Below are 13848 nucleotides of genomic sequence, written 5' to 3'. Positions count from 1 at the left end.
ACTAACTGGTAATCGCTTACAGAAAGCCTGTAATCGATTACCAGTTACACCATGTAAGTGATTACAGGATTTGATGTAATCCATTACCAGAGGCGCTGGTAATCGATTACAGGGTTTGTGTAATCGATTAGCAGTGCACTCTTGTAATCGATTACAGAAACCCCGTAATCGATTACAAGCCCAACCCTAGCCTATATATTCACCTTTTTCTCTCTCCTCACGAACTCAAACCATTCTCACTCCAGTAGCAGCGCCTCCCCACGTATTCCCCTCCTCTCCAACCTCAAAAATCAACTTTTCTTCCACAATTTTCACTTCAAAACACCATTCTTCAACTCCCCTTTCAATTCTCTTCAATTTGCACCGATTGGAATTTGAAATGGCTGAATCTTCAAAGAGGCAAAGACTAAGGGGATCATCTTCTACAGTTGGGGGACGTCGCCGCCGTCACTGATAGCTCCACACCAAAATCTTCAATTTTCAACTCCTGCACTAGCCCAAAGGTATTTCTCACTATTTAAAGACCGTCAAATCATTGAACCAAAATACCTAGATGACGAATATTTTGAAAGTCATAGTTTTGAATTTTTTGGAATGCTCAAAAATTTGGGATTGGATGAATTTTGCTGCGATGTTGCGCGTTATTATCCTGATTTGGTACGTGTGTTTTATAGTAACCTCAAATTTTCTGAAAATGGAACAATGAAAACTGAGGTGAACAATGTGCAAATTATTATCAAACCCAGCATTTTTGCTTCCATAGCCAACCTTCCCTCTGTTGGGTTGAAGTTTGGCGGAAAATTATTTGAGGATTGGGCCGATGAATACAATATAGACGTTTCCAGACAATTAATTTGTTTGCCACACAATCCTCCTACCACTATAATTCTAGCCGGCAATATGACAGCTGAGGCTAGAGTATTACATTATGCTATATGTCGTGTTTTGTTTCCACGTGTTTCTAACTTTGCACAGACAACCGAGGAAGATCTTCTGATAATGTGGATAATAATGACGGCAAAGCAGATAAACTGGACCCATCTCATCCGACATAGGATGAAGAAGGCTTTGAGGCCAGGTGCTCCTTTACCATATCCAACTTTGGTCACCCGCATCCTAGAACATTTTGAAGTTCCACTGGAGGATGAAATATTTGTCCCACCTAGTAGGCATTGCACAATATCAGGAGGAGTGATACAATCATTTGGATTGACCCAAAATGCTGACAACAGATGGGTTCACAGAAATTCTCCTCCTCCACATCAACATCAAAATCAACCACCTCCTCAACTACAACCACAACCGCATCTTCAACAACAAACTAGTTCATTTCATGACGTCATGAGGGGGATAAATGATCTCCGAACATTTGTTGGAGACAGCTTCAATACAATCAATGAAAGCATGAATGCAAGATTTGAACAATTGGAGCTGAACATGGGTGACCGCTTCGATACTATTGATGCTCGAGTTGAGCATGTGGAGCACGACATGACTATCTGCGTCGTCATTTTGGTCCACATGGTGGATCATCTTCCTAGATGCCTTTCAATTTGTAGTGTCCTTTTCTTTTAATTTAAGCTTCTTCCTTTTGTAATGCATTTTCCATTCAATAAAATACTACAAATTTCATTTATGATTTTATCTTATGATTTTGTCTTACGATTTTGTCTTATGATTTACATAAATTAAAAAACTCTTCCAATACATAACAATACATCACAATGTAATCAACAACAATGTGTGCTTACACAAATTCATATCAATACACTTAATTAACTTCCAAATTTTCAAAAACCAACCAAAAACACATTGGTAATCGATTACAACAACCTTGTAATCGCTTACCAGAGTGGTTCTTGCACAAATAACACACTGGTAATCGATTACAGAAGTGTCGTAATGATTACCAGTACGTATTTGGCCTACTGAATTGAAGTCGTGCAGGGGTGTCACGATAACCACACTCTGTAATCGATTACCATTACAATGTAATTGATTACAGCACCCAGAAGTCGTTTTTGGGGTGCACGACTTCAACACTGTACAAATGCACAGTGTGAAGTCGTGCAGGGGGGCACGACTTCTTCAATTGAAGTCGTTTGGACCCCCACGACTTCCCCATTTTCGTAATTTCGGTTGAATTTGCCCATTTTTGTAATATTGAAGGCAAATATGCCTAGTTTGGTGCAAAAACCCTGGACGGGAGTATAGTTTATTATAGAAAATTATATGTTTCTTCATGGGTAATTACTGAAAAATGATTAAATCAATGCTGCTTGATTGTATGAACTCTATATCATGCTTTTAGGAAAATCTGACTCATGATTAGAAGCTTGTGTTTAGTCTCAATTCTGTGCAGTGATGTTAGGTGTTGTGTTGTTGTGGGCGGGGTTTAGGGTGCAAAATTGATTAATCTAGTTTTTGAGATAACCGTTGATGTTTAGGAATATGGTACTCTATTTTAGTTGGTTAGATGACTAAAGCTGACTGCTTTTGTTAAAACAAGTAAATTGCTCCATTATGTGAGTAAAGCTTGCCATGTTATGATTGTTGTTCTATACCATATCCTAGCTGACTTAGTTGTATATTCTACGTAATAACAATTCTGATTTGGTCTTAAACTATGCATACAGCTCTTGTTGCATTGATCTATAATGAATTTGCAGTACATCATGAATCTGATAAGTCATTTATTAACTGATGTAGATTGCATATTAGTTGTTGAAGATACTTAGGTGTTATAATTGCATGATATAGGGGTAAAAGGGTATATGAAATTGTTGCTATTACATACTGTCCAGATTTAAAAATATATCAATTCTAATTTGATGCACATGTGAATGCACTTAGTGTTTAATTTCAAGTATGATAAAATGGCTAGTTGAAAAAAATGCTTTATTCTATTCTTTAACTTAGTATATTCTGAATCAGACAACTGATTCATGAGGTAAATGAGTCACTAGCTCATCCAAGCTCATATAGGTGAGATCCATAAATCCAAATTATTCTATATATAGTACATCCATCGAGGAAAATAATTCACATTGATTTTTCACAGTATCAATTGGTATGTAACGCACGACTAACTTGAGCGTCAGAGTGTTTTTTACAAACACACCACCATTCATCCATGGAGGACTAGTATCGATTAAGAGACGTTTGTGAAGTGAGAGAAGACTCTTTACAGGGTACATTCAGCTTCGTAAGTACAAATCTTGAAAAGAGTGAGAGTTAGAGGTTTTGGTAAAAATATCAACAACTTGAAGGAAAGAAGAGATGGGAAGAAACTTGAAAATTTGTGTAAGCTTGTCAAGAACAAGGGGAGTCAATCACAATATGCTTTGTATGTTCGTGAAACACCATATTGAAAGCTATTTGAATGGAAAAAATGTTGTTACAATAAAGCAAAACTAGTTGTTTGAAAAAAGCATTAAGATCTTGAAGAACATAAGTTAGCCATTGAAGCTCAGAGGTAATGAATGTCAAAGCATAATATTTGGTCTCTAAAGAACTTCGTCAAATGATTTGTTGATTTTTCGATTGGCATGAGATAAGAGAATGGGTAATATAGATGGAGAAACTTATAACAGGTTGCATGTAGTTGGACAGGTATCCCAGTTAGAACCATTGTAGGTTTTAAGTTAATGAATGTTAGAGCAGAGAAAGAATATTCCATTGGCGAGCAGAGCTCATTTCATGAATGTCTCCTACCTGGTACTCGTCCTTCATAGATGGATGGTGATGTGCTTGCAAAAGATACTCTAACATCCAGTTAGTAAGATTTGTCAAATAGAAATTGATGCTGTAAAAAATGAGCGCAAATTATTTACTTCAATGGTTGTACTATTTTTAGGATAATTTGGGTGTATGAGTTTTCACTTGTATGGCCCTAGGTGGACCAGTGACTCATTTATCTCATAAGTCAGTTGTCTGATTCAGAATGTGCTATAAGTTAAAGAATATAACACAATAGAGTATTGCAGAATGTGATCGAGCAAGAACAATCCAACTTATGGCCAGATATGAGAAGACCAACTTTTAGTCGAATAGGCTGACGTACGGTCGGATAACATTAGTCATGTACAGTACCATACTTATAGCCTTGTATAATACAAAACTCATATCATGAAACAATTCATGTTCTTATCAAATAGGTGGTGTTTGTTATCTAACCGTTTTTGCTTATGTAATCTATATATTTGTGTTTCTTCTTTCTCTTTGGAGTGGCATATTCTCTTGTAATCCACTAGTGCAAAACCAGCGTATAATGTCACGCGTTCAACGTCCAACCACTGAATAGCCAACGCTAAAAATGACCAGTGGCATTTTTGTAAATAAATGCAATTGTAGAACGTCGAAGCCCCAATCAATTCGACGTTCTATAATGGTAATCATTTAAACCAGCGCGTCATTCTCTTTCTTCTTTCTTTTAAACCACTAATAGTACGTCGAATCTTGTAGGGGTTCGACGTAATATTTGTCAGTCAGAAGCCAAAGAGTCACCCTTTCTAATTCTTTTTCTTTTTTCTTTTAAACAACAAATATTACATCGAAATCTGTAAGAGCTTCGACGTATTATTTGTCAGCCAGAAGCCAAAAAGTAACCCTTTTTTAATTCTTTTTTCCTTTTTTCTTTTAAACCACATATAATACGTCAAATTTTGTAGGAGCTTCGACGTATTATTTGTTAGCCAAAAGTTTCCCCTTTTTAATTTGAGCAGGAGATTGCAAATTCATTCACTTTATCTTAGCGCGCAAGACCTTCTTCTCTTCTCACACTTTTCTCGAACGAAGTTTGACGACCATCACATGTAATCTTTCTTTCATCTGATACAAATGCATGTTAATTAACTACTTTATGTATAATTGTCGTTTGTTTTGACCGATTATTTTCATGTTCTTGTCCTTCATAGGCGCATTCTGATTTCTCTCTCACTGGTGGAAACACTTTATTCCGACAAACCCACCTTTTGACGGTTAGTTTTCGTTTTTGTTTTTGTTTTGAAGAACTTATTTGTTCAACTTGTTTGTTGTTGTTTTTTGTTGAACTTGTTTGTTGTTGTTATTTGGTTGAACTTGTTTATTGTTGTTGTTGTTGTTTGATTGAACTTGTTTGTTATTGTTGTTTGTTGTTGATAGTATACTACACGTTCATAGTTCATGCTTTATAAAATACCAAAAACTGAAATTTGTTGTTTTTTTGCTTTTCAGGTCTCAGAGTTGTAAAAAAGGATTACAATTAATTAAAAAAACAAAAAAATTGCTTAACGTCGAATATTAACAAAATTCATTGACAATTTGATTAACATCGAATTTTTTAAATTTGACGTCTGATGGAGACTAATCCTAGATGGAAACATGCAGACAGAAGCTCTAGACCAGAAGAAATCAGTAGTGAAGATAGGTGCAGCGGAATGGTGAAGATAGTCATGTTAGTTGATTTTTCTTGTTAATAACTTCAAGTTGTACTTCTTATTTGACTTGTGTTTGTGGTGATTTGATTGTATGTTCAATGTGCATACCGTATGAGCTATGACATTCAATACTGAGAGCTCGGATGCCTGCATAAGCAGCAGATCTGATTTGAAGTTTCTGTTGTGAATTTCTGATTTTAATAAGCTGTTGAATCTGAACATTGAAGCTATTCTGCGTTTTTAAAATTAAGTTGGAATGCTAAGATGACTAGTAACAAAGTGTCAATCAGAAAAGCAGTGATATGATTACCATTAGCTTGGTTGTTAGTGTGAAAGTCACAACAGAAATTACTTGCAAGCAATAGGCCGAACTGCATATTTCCTTCCTTGAGTCATTTGCCTTGTTTTTGTTCATTTCAGTAGTAGATCATTGCTGAAATTTGGTGTATTCATATTCTAGAGTCATTTGTGTCTTGCATTTGGTGTTGTTCAAAAAATTCTGTAGTTTTTTTTAGTTGAATCATTTGTTTCTATCATGACTTGTATCTTGTAAGTCAAATTGGAATAGAGCCAAATTATATGTTGTGAATTGTAGCAAAAGAAAGTGAAAGTATAAAAGCATGAGTTCTTGTGATTTGAAAAGAAAAAGCAATTAGAAAAGAAGTATTAACTGAACCACATAAAGAGCAAAGTGGTAAGTGCAATTCACAAATAGCTTAGCTCTTGGTGCGTGGACGACCTAAGCTCATGATACCACTGTATGTGTTGCTAGCTTGGTGGTGAGTTATGTGTGCAAAGCTGAATTATTGGAATCATTAGTTGAGCAAAAGTTTAGTTGAGCAGGAGTATTTGCTTGAACTGTTTTTTCATAATCAATTGTGAATCAACTTGTTATTCCTTTGCCACTACATTGTATCAGTTTTCAAAAGTGGTTCCTGCACTTAAATTTAAGATCTGATTGCACTACCTTTCATGTTTCTTGATTAATCTGGTTTGGGCAGATTGGCATATTATTTCTGGTTTTTTTTTAGAATTGATTTGGTTCAAAACACTACAGCTAGAAGCAGTCTTTTAAATAGGGAAGTTGCTTAGCTTACCTAGTTCTAGTTTGCTTAGCTATTTCTGAATTTCATTTGACATTGCTTTGCATTGTGTACTCTGCTGAACTAGTTGTGAATTGTCTGTGTAGTTTGGGAAAAACCATGTTGATGGTGTTGCAGTAGATTGTAAATGGATAGCAAATAGGAATTTTTCTTTGCATCAAGTATACAAGCCCAAGAAAGGGAAGTGCTTGCTACCATATATTTGTTTTGTGCAAACTGTTTGGCTAAGGGTGTAAGTGACATCAGCCTTGTTCATTTGTCTTTTAGGATGCGAACAACAAACTTCTTGATCTAGACCAAGAGAGTTGAAGCAACAAAGTTGAGCAACAAAGCTGAATGAAGTGGACCAGGATCGTAGCAGCCTAGCATAGTTTTGTTTTCTTTGTATTTGATTTGTTCAAATTGTTTGTAATAGGCTTATGTTAGCCTCCTGTTAGTTTTAGTTTTGTTTTGTAAAAGGCCTTTAAAAAGTCCAAGTGCTTTGGAAGAGTCCTTGGTGCTCTTTCAACCCTTGGCAACATTACTTGTTTGACTTGAATTTTGATTTTACGTGTTAGGAGTGAATTAGGCTAAAAGTGATTAAACTCTAAGCCTTGTTACATTAGAGTCTGAGGTGTCTAGTCTAGTCTTTTAATTGTTCTTATTTGTTTGTGAGTCGTGTCCTTTGATTTTAAAGGTAATTTTAGTTTAAGGGGTAACTAGTTACTAACCTAAGACATTTCTAGCAAGGTAAGACTTGATATTTAAGCAGCCTTTGGCTCACCTCTCTTACCTGGGACTTGTCTAAGTGGAAGCTTTTAACCCTTTAGATTAATAAAACTTTTAAAAACAAAGATGTCTTGTTATGGTTCATATAGGTCTTCTAGTTCATCTAGGATAGAAAATTGTGATGAGATGTTTAATCAAGCTAGGAATCTTCCATTCTTTGGTAAAGACATAGGTGCATTAACATACCTAGCTTGGGAGCAAGAAATTGATAAAATTAATCCTTGCTTTTATAGAGAGAGTGAATCTTATGTCCTTAGCATATATCTCTCTAAGTTGGAAGAGCATGCAAGTGAGTGGTTGGATGAAAGAAAATATCATGTTAGGAAAGTTAGAAAGTCCTCCATTCGTGATTGGCATGATTTAAAAGCTTGCATGAGAAAAAAGTTTGTGCCTTTAAGCATTAAAAGAAACCTAGAATTAATTAGAGATTGCATTGAAGATGGAAAATTATTTCTTGAGAGTTTAAATGATCATGGGTTTCTTCATAGAGAACTAGAATTTGAGGCAAGACTTAAAGAACTCAAGGATAAGAAAAGAGAAAGAGAGATTGAGAGAAAAGAAGAGGAAGAAAGTAAAGAAGAAGAGAAGAGAGAGAGAGAAGAAAAAGAGAAAAGAGAGGAAGAAAAAAGAGAGGAAGAAAGGAGAAAAGAAGAGAAGATAGAGAGAAGAAGAAGAGGATAAGAAAAGAGAAGAAGAAAAGAAGAGAGAAGAGCAAGAAAGGGAGAAGAAAGAAAAGGAGAAATTGCTAATAGCAAATCCTATTCTTTCAAAGACTATGAAACCTAAAAGGGAAGGTTTCCAATTCTTTACTTCTTTTCCAATCATTGTTTATTTTTCAACTATTAATTTCTCTGCCAAATCAATTGTCATTCAATATTCTATGCAAACTTTTTCAAAATATGGAAATTCAAATCTCGAGTTATTCTTATCTTTAAGGAAATAAATAACTCCAGACAAAAGTGAATTTGGACTTCTAAAATTTCAAAAGACTAGAAAACAAAATATTATAAGTCCTTATTTCCATGCTTTTATAGAAAATTTCTTTCTTGGATCAATATTAATTGAAGATATATTTGATGTGTATTGCAGGTTTGTGTTTGATCCAGGAGGAAGAAAAGTGGATATAAAAGAATAAGGTCACTCTAAGATGGCCATGCTCTCAAGACTGTGTGGAGCTTCTTCATAAGGCGATTGCTAGATTTGGGGACAAATCTTATTTTAAGAGGGAGGGTATGATGGAATCTTGCCTGACGTACCTCCTTTAATGTTCTCTTTTTGTATTTTTACATTTTATTGTATACGTGTATCAGCTTGCAAGGAGCATGGGTTACTATAAATACCCAACTCCTCTCTTTGTAATGGACACTTTTAAGATTAATGAGAATTGAGTTTTCTGAATCAGAAACTACTCTCTCTTGAAAGTCAAAGGCTAGAGAGTCCAAAGACTCCCTCTAGCCACCTTTCAAGCACACACTCTCACTTCCATTTTCCAATTTCCACCGTTCTTCTCTCTCACATCACCATTGCTCCAATCCGCTTTAGACTAGTCGCGTCAACGCTCTACAGCCACGCGTCAACCTTTCTCTCGCGCACACCATTGCCACATTTTCATTGCATTTCATTCTCGCGTGTCCTTCCACCACAAAACAGATCTTCATTTCTCCACATCTCAGAAACCACATCTTTCATTCTTGCTCTCGAGCTCCTCACTATAAGTCACATTTTCCATCACAGATTCATATCTTCGTCCACTTTCACCGAACACCTTCATCCAAACTTAGGGTTTCTTCCTCCTTTTGCATTTTTCTTCCAATTTGACCGGTTAAATCCTCTTTTACTCCATTTAAAACACCTTTCCATCGATTGATCTTCGATATCCACCGATTAAACCTCCATTCACACCGATTAATCGGTCAGTTTAGTGATTCCTCACCGTTTTAGGGTTTCCTTCGTGTGTCTAAGGTTTTCCACCGATTAAACCTCGGTCTAGGGTTTTGTTGTGTTCGCTCTCAGTTTTCCTTAGATTTCATTCGAGTAATTCCTCGATCTCGTGTTCCTCATCATTCCGCACGTCTTTACTCGTCGGAGGGAGCTTCGAGGAGTCCGCATAGCGCCTTCGGTCACTTCTCGGAGCCGTTCTTCCATCAACGTCAATTTAACGTCTCCTGATATGACGTCGACTTCGAATTCAACGTGAAAGGCCAAAGTACAACGACGTTATACGATATTGTACTAGTGATCACTTTCTCATACAACAAGATTCTTTCTCTTGTATTCTTTTCTCTTCTCCATACCTTGGATTTTTATGCTTTCGGTTCAACATCCTAAAGTTTCTTCTTCTATGTTAAACCTTTTCACCTTTTCAGTATACTCTGATATATCAGACTGCTTGCAATAGTATATATACTATTGATTGGTAATTATTATGCAGACGTTAGATGACAGAATCCTCCATTTGAATAAAGGAACTCAATGTTTCAACCTCCATTATTAGAATAAAATTATAGCTTTTGAAGTTAAATTGACTTTCTACCAGATACTTTTAAAAATCGAAAAAATGTTGGAAAGTAACATCGTTCTTCAATTTCATCGCATAGAACCAAAAATATATTAAGTTATATTAAGGAGATTACGTAATAACATCAATAAAGATTTATGAAGTTAGCCATACTTTTGTTATGTAAGCGTCTTTGCACAGGGAGGAATATCATCATTATCTTGACGAAAGGATTTAGTTACATATTAAAATAAAAAGAAAGGTTGAAAAGCTGAAAAATCAAGATGGACTAAGAAAGAATGGAGGAAGCCTTTGTTGTATTTTGGTTTTGTGCATGTTAGATGCTCATGTTGTAATTATGACACATGACTATGTCAACTTTTCATGACATGCTAAGTGACCCTATCCAACATCAAATCTTAGACTTTCCCTAAAAGTGGAAAATGCACACTTAGATATGTAATATCACATGAAATGCTCGGATTAATCTCCCAGCATTTTACTTGAAACTCATTCTCATCATTAGGCACATTACCTAATATTAGAGGGGTTCCATAAAATTGTAAAGTCTTTAGAGGCAATAAAATCCTATGATATTTAGACTTTTTAAATTCTCATTCCCTTAGCGAGAATAATATTGAAGTTAATCCACTTTGATTGATAACAAAAATTAAAATTAGATAAATTTATTATTTTATAGACAAAGTTAAATATATGTGTCTTAACAAAAATTAAAATTAGAATTCTTTAAATAAATCTATTTTTTTATAGATAAAGTTAAATATATATGTGTCATAGTGGTAGGTTTACCTAAAAAGTAGTTATTATTTACATAGAAATATGTTATACATTAAAGAATTCGAATTTTATATTTTATCATTTTAGAGTTCGAAGACACTTCATTTGTAATTGATTACTTCTCTTAAGGTTATAATTAATTAAGTTTTTTATTATCTCTTTTTTTTCTAACTTTTAGTTTGTTAATTCTATTGACTATTAGGTTGATTTGATTATTCTAAAAACACTAACTCAAATAAGATCCTATTAGTATATAATCCAAATCCGTAGTCTTTAGCAATAAATAAGAGTTTATTTTAGTATTAAAGAGATGATCGAAGTTCTTCAAATTTAAATTTCACATGACTACTTCTTGAAAAATGTTTTGGGTATCAGGGTCAACAATTTATTGTATTGTAAATGAACCGAAGGTTCGAATATTTGTTCTTATGTCATTGTTCGACCTATTCGTTTATGCCGAGAGGTTACCTGCAGAGGGTACTCTGATGTTAAAATCAGTAAAGGTTTGGCTACTCAAGCAATTAATACATATTAAATGTCATTACCTACCTCTTTACCTAAAATATGTATTTATAGATTTTGGAATGAGTTTTGCATTAACAACGACCTAATTATGGTCCAATTGTTATAATCACACTTTGTCCTAAGTTATGGGTGGTAAGTGTCATGTGGGAACTGACTTACCGAGTTTATGCTTCTTTGGTACCTTTTCTATGCAGCCTGAGAGCTCCCTCCCCCTACGAAACCTTAAGCAATTGTGTGGATGCTATCCTTTGCTTGAGTAGGGTTAGATTGGATGATCTGGCTCCAAATGACTAGTTGCGCTATGGTGGTTTTCTGATCTTGAACGAGCTCAGGCCTTGGGATTTGGAAGACCATGTTGGGCTAATTCGGCTGTCTTCAACCTCTTCTTGCAAAATCGTTTAGTCCTCAACCATGACCCCGATTGAAGAAGTCGTTGCATCCTCTGGCTCGATCGTAGCTTCCCATTTAAATGGAACGGGCTAAAGCTTCGATTGGATTATCTCTTCAATGACATCCTTTAGATGGGGACATTCATCGGTGATGTGTCCAATTCTCTAATGGTAGGAACACATTTTAGTGGGGTCATCCTTGGGGGAAGGCAGTATAGGGAGTGTACTGTGTATATCGAGTTGGAAACCGATAAAGGGTGTTGTTCTTCCTATTCCTTCCTACTACTATGTTGTTTGGCTTTTTTGCCCTTTATGACCTGTTTTCTTCAATAACAATGTACTTGGTCGCTCGCTCTCTGAGATCATCCATGTTGTTTAGTCTCTCTATAAAGAGGGAGTTTGAGAAGGGCTTGGTTGTAGACCACAAATTAACGAGTGTATGATCATCGATTGAGTAAGGTCTGAGATCGCTATCGTTGTCGTGGGGAACCTTTCCAGGAAATTCTAGAGGGTTTTGTTTTCCTCTTGCTTTATTTATTTTAGGGTTAAACATGGTACTCAAAGCTTCAAAGGAATCCACCGAGTACGATGATAGCATGTAATACTAATCTAGGGTCGGCCCATCTAGGGTAGTTGGAAACAACCTATAAACAACTCTATCATTTTGTGTGTGGATTTTGAACTAGATTAAATATGCTTTTAGATGTGTGGTCGGGTTGGTTGCGTCGTCATATTTATGAATGTTGATGATGACTCCCTCAAGCATGCGTGTCTGAGCCACTTCTGTCATGAAAAGGTGAAAGTTCTCCACATGGTCAGTCTTGATTCTGAAGTCTAGGTCGTGCTTCTAAGAAGCTCAATGTCTTTCCTGATTTGTCAGCCTACCGGGGTGTCCTGTGGAATCCTAAGACTCCATTGATTTTGCGTCTGGATGTTGCTACGATGTTTGCATCAATCGAGCTCTCGTTCGGAGTGGAATGATCATCCTAGGCTTTATCTAATTTTGTGTCAGGTTGACCTGCTCCTCCTGCCCCTTCAAGCTCGACGTTAAGGAGATCAGTTTCAGATTTTATGCGAATTTCACTAGGCTGGCAAGTTGTCCTCTATCCCAAAATTACGAAGGCCTTCCTCGTGGGAATCGGGCTGAGGCCAAGGAGGTGATTTCTGATTCTCCAAGCTAGTCAGTTTCTATTAAAGCTCTTGGAGTTTATAGAGGTCGACCTGATGTTGGGAGCTGTTAAACCCTCGGCAAGTGTAACCGAATCATATCAAGTAATAAACCTGGTAAGACCAAGTATCGTTCTCCCAAAGGACTCACGGCCTAGACAATTGTGTGGTTTATTGATTAGCTAAGACTTGCAAAACCGATTGATTAAGATTTAAATGCAAATACTCAAAAGTAAATATGAATGCATGGATTGATCAATGGTAAGAAGAAACAAAACACGTGAATTGAAATATATGGATGATTATGTTGTTGGAGTTTATCAATTTCATCCTATCTACTCTCATGTATTCAGGAATTCATCTTTCTTCATTAATTGTTAATGCCACTTTCTAAATTACCTTAAACCCGATATCTCGGCGAAGAAAGCCTAATCATAATCACTAGTTTACAATGTCTTGTCTCCCTAGCAATTAATCATGCATTATAGTGAACAAAAGCTTAAAGGCAACCAACCATCATACTCCTATGTCTAGGTTTATACTACTATTGGGAGAGATTTCCCAGATCTAGATTTTCCCGTATATTTCCATATCGACAAAATCAATGATCATGACATCGAATGAGTTAAACAATGCATGCTTTGAGCAAAGAGGAAAAACCCTAACAATTAATGAAAGAAAGCATGTATCTTAAAGAAGATTTTGAAGAACAAATTCCATACATGAGAGTTTCAAAAGGATTACATTGATTCCCCAACAAAAATAAATGTTTAGTTCACCATATTCATGGTGAAACTATATGAATTACAATGAAAGAGTGAAAAGATAGAACTCTAGAAAGTTGAGAAAGGACCCTTAGCATCCAAAATCCTCCTCCAAGGGGTGAAAGAGTGTGTTTGTACTTCGTCCCAGCCACAGATGAATGACCTAGGTTAACTAAAACCTTATATAGTATTCTAAAAATTACAGAAAAGTAGGCTGCCCATAAAAGTGGCGCTCAGCGATAAATACCGCTCAGCGGCAATAACGCGTCTTCTATTCTGCCCCTCAACTGCATTTTTACCCCTTAGCGGTGCCAAACGGGTCCTTGAAAGTGCCGCTCAACGGTAATTGGCATTGAGCGGTACTTGCGGCTTTTCTTCTTTTGCACTTTTTGTGTCCTTTTCTGATTCCATCTCTGTCCC

The sequence above is a fragment of the Vigna umbellata genome, chromosome 1 (assembly GCF_029865625.1).
Source record: "Vigna umbellata cultivar VRB3 chromosome 1, Vumbellata_1.0, whole genome shotgun sequence".
Taxonomy (NCBI): Eukaryota; Viridiplantae; Streptophyta; class Magnoliopsida; order Fabales; family Fabaceae; genus Vigna; species Vigna umbellata.
Note: the sequence above shows the minus strand (reverse complement) of the source record.